This window comes from Cnephaeus nilssonii, assembly GCF_951640355.1.
Source record: "Cnephaeus nilssonii genome assembly, chromosome: 12".
NCBI classification, from domain to species: domain Eukaryota; kingdom Metazoa; phylum Chordata; class Mammalia; order Chiroptera; family Vespertilionidae; genus Cnephaeus; species Cnephaeus nilssonii.
In genome coordinates, this window is record NC_137083.1 from 33516240 (window position 1) to 33520174 (window position 3935).

The following is a 3935-nucleotide window of genomic DNA, read 5'->3' on the forward strand; positions in this document are numbered from 1 at the left end:
GGCCAGAGAGCCCCGATCTCTGGTTTCTCTGAACTCATATTTTCTCAGTAATGGTGTGGTATCTTGTTCATTACGACTCACTCTGAGATGATGAAGTCATTATGTGCCTTGCTTTTTCTTCACAGAGCATTGGTAAGCATTTTTAAAAGAAATTTTCATATAAATCTTTGAGATTTCTGGCCAGGAAATTGGGCAGACATCTGGAAAAGAAGCAGCATCGCCTATCTCCATCCAAAATGTATTTTGTTTCATGTCTATCCTTTTTTTTTCAAAAGACAATATGCAAATTCCTTAGCCATGAGCCTTTCCGGACCAAAGGTGTCTGAATAGTCTATGGGTTATCTTCTGTATCTTAGAAAACAAACTCTCTGTTTCTCTTCCATCCCTACATTTCAGAGGGCTGTAGTGCGGTACAGAGCTCACATGTATTAAATCAATAGCATTTACTGTTGGCAGAAAAACATAATCTGCACCCAATGAGTAGAAACATAAATACAACCTCACAAGGAAGTTAGTCAATAAGTGCGTTTCTTCTCCATCTGTTGCTGCTGAGCTTGGCTGGCTTCCCCTTAGGGTGGTTTGTAGTATCCGTCTTCCGATATGTTCTCCTCGGTAGAGGCTTTATGGGATGGTTTCCTGAGCTGTTATAAGACTCTTTTCCACACTCATTGAGTGGCTGCCTTGATTGATCTTAACAGCACCTTTGAAAATGCTGGTGGAAATCTTTTCTTAGTTGAGGTTTTTAGATATTGGCTATATAACTAAATAAGGAGTTCCATATTTCAAAGTAGTGTGTTTGGAAGGGTGCCCAGAGTAAAGAAAACATTAACAGGCATAAAAAGCTAGCATATGGATACTATAAGGAGTATGATGGAAAATGTCCAAATAAAGTAGTGGAACCTTCCAATCAAAGAGTGTGAGGGGCAGTAAGGAAAATATGTTCTCTCTTATGTTTCAGCCAAAATGTAAGGACAATACAACCTATAGAGTAAATTCAGCAGATGCTGGAAACTGCAAAAAAAGAACAGTAGGGCATACTTTAAAATAGCATACTCCTTATGTCTGAATTTGATTGCAATTAAATTCTGTTATTTGACCTATTTTATTATGTTATTGTATCTATGTTATTTGGTCTAAAGATCACCTTATATTAATATGGTTAGATTGTACTAAATTGTCCTCACAGAAATCATGAAATAGTATCATTTCCTTAGGAAGATCAATCAACATATGTCCTGAATTCAATCACTTGGTAATTGTCTTTAAGTTCCTATTATGCATCTAAAAATACAAGAGGTACTATATAAGTATGGAATATGGCATAATTGCTTCTTTTAAAGAGTTTAAAGTTAGTTTTAAAAAATGATAGTAGTCTTTACATATTTTTGTCCACTTTAGGGCAGTTATTTTAATCTTTTTTATAGTAAAGATTTTTTTATTCCCAATTTCTAAGGGACATTTTATTTGGAGTTCTGAATATAAAGGCTAAATTGATTATTTTTATTTGACACACGTAGCTTTTAGGTAAGGGTGGTTAAGTGTTTTATGAAATTTAAAGGTCCTTTTGATGGTAAGAAATAACCTACTAACAGCAGATAGATGAAAGGCAGGACTTCTTGTTAGTTATAGCTCCCAACTAGAGAAGGCTGCCAGGCAGGGCCACACAGGGTTTTTGCACCCAGGGACATGGCAACAGAAAGCTGGAGCTGATTAGGGCGGATGCACAGTGGGCCCTAGAGTGTGCGTGCCCAACAAGGAAAATAGTCAGGTGCATACTTGACTAGCTGCTCAAGAAGAGAAACCAGTTGACTTCTGCTCAGGACCTCAAAACTGGATCAAAACACACACACACACACACACACACACACACACACAATAACAACAACACTGTATGATATGATACAGATATAAACTGAAAATATTCTTTGTAATTCATTCATATTTTCAATAAATATTTAAAGAACACACATTATGTGTTGAATCCAAGACAGACAGTGAGAAAATAAGAATGAACAAGAGGATTTCAGTTTAATGGGAGGCAAAATAAATGATGACAATTTAATTATAAACCTAAAAGAGTCGCATAAGTTGCCATTGAAACACAAAGGTAGGTGTTACTTCTATAGTCCAGACCACTCAGGGGAAGTTTTCAGACATAGGATGCATCATTAACAAAGATAAAAAAAGCTAGATATAATTTAATAAGCAGCAATCTTGGAAAAAAAGCCTAGTACAAGTACACTGTATAAATAAATCAAAAAAAGTCCCAGAAAGATAAAGAGACTTGCTTTATATCACAGATAGTATAGGAAACAGCCTACAATACCTCCCCAGCCAGTATTCACCTATCTTTTCCCTTATATGGTCAACATCAACTTTGTTTAACTGCAAATTCCACATATTTGACTGTCTGAACATGATATGTAAGTGTTATAATAACCTGGCCAGAAGGACCTATAATAAAGAAAAGATTTAGAATTCCTTTTTTTTAATGAACACATTTTAAAATGTGTTCATTTTAAAAGAATGGAATTCTTTTTTTTCTGCATCATTAAACTCTCCCCTCCCACAGTCGTCATGTCTAAATCAGAGCCTCCCAAAGAGCCAGAACAGCTGTGGGAGCTCTTTATGGGAGGTTTGAGCTTTGGGACAATCAATGAGAGTCTGAGGAGCCATGTTGAGCCACGGGGGACGCTCACAGACTGTGTGCCCAGAGGCTGTGGGTCTGTCACCTATGTCACCGTGGAGAAGGCGTGTGCGGCTGTGCATGAAGGCCACACAAGGTGGATGGAAGAGTGTGGAACCAGAGAGGAATGTCTCAGAAGAAGATTCCGAAAGACCTGGCGCCCACTTAACTGTGAAAAAGGCTTTTGTTGGTGGTATCAAAGAAGACACTGAAGAACATCACCTGAGGGATTATTTTAAACAGTTAAGGGAAAAATGATTGAAATCATGACTGACCAAGGCAGTGGCCAGAAGAGAGGCTTTGCTTTTGTAACCTTTGATGACCATGACTCTGTAGACAAGACTATCATTCAGCAATACCACCCTGTGGATGGCCACAACTGTGAAGTAAGGAAAGCCCTATCTAAGCAAGAGGTGGCCAGTGCTTCATCCAAAGTGGTTCTGACAATGTTGGTGGGAATGACACTTTGATGGTGGAGGAAACCTCAGTGGTCGAGGCGGCTTTGGTGGCAGTCAAGGTGGCGGTGGATATGGTGGCAGTGGGGATGGCTGTAATGGATTTGGTAATGATGGAAGCAATTTTAGAGGTGGCAAAAGCTACAATGATTTTGGCAATTACAACAATCAATCTTCAGATTTTGCACTCATGAGAGGAGGAGACTTTGGAGGCAGAAGCTCTGGCCCTTATAGTAGTGAAGGCCAATTCTTTGCCAAAACCACACAATCAGGGGGGCTATGGTGGTTCCAGCAGCAGCAGTAGCTATGGCAGTGGCAGAAGGTTTTAATTACTGCCAGGAAACAACGCTTAGCAGGAGAGGAGAGCCAGAGAAGTGGCAGGGAAGCTACAGGTTACAACAGATTTGTGAACTCAGCCACACACAGTGGTGGCAGGGCCTAGCTGCTACAAAGAAGACATGTTTTAGACAATACTTATGTGAGTGGGCAAAAAACTCGAGGACTGAATTTGTGACTAATTGTATCACAGGTTATTTTAGTTTCTTTTCTGTGCAAAGTGTAAAGCATTCCAACAAAGAGTTTTAATGCAGTGTGGTGTGTGTTTTTGCAACTCATGCTGTTGATTACCAAAAGGAATAGTCTGAGCATGATGCTGAATAAATATGTCTTTAAAAAAAATAAAAGAATGGAATTCTTTTTCATTGGGTTAGTAATATCTGGACCCTCACCTGGTCTGGCAACCTTAGACCTGAACTTTACAGTGGCTATAACTGGTGTTGATCTTGGTAGGAAAG

The 3935-nt window shown here is 39.0% G+C and overlaps 1 pseudogene across 1 annotated transcript; it reads left to right on the plus strand.

The window, feature by feature from the left end:
- The first annotated feature begins 2577 nt into the window (after positions 1-2577).
- On the plus strand, positions 2578-3551 carry LOC307108033 (heterogeneous nuclear ribonucleoprotein A1-like; annotated as a pseudogene). The gene has a single exon. The product of its transcript is annotated as a heterogeneous nuclear ribonucleoprotein A1-like (transcript).
- The last annotated feature ends 384 nt before the right edge of the window (positions 3552-3935 follow it).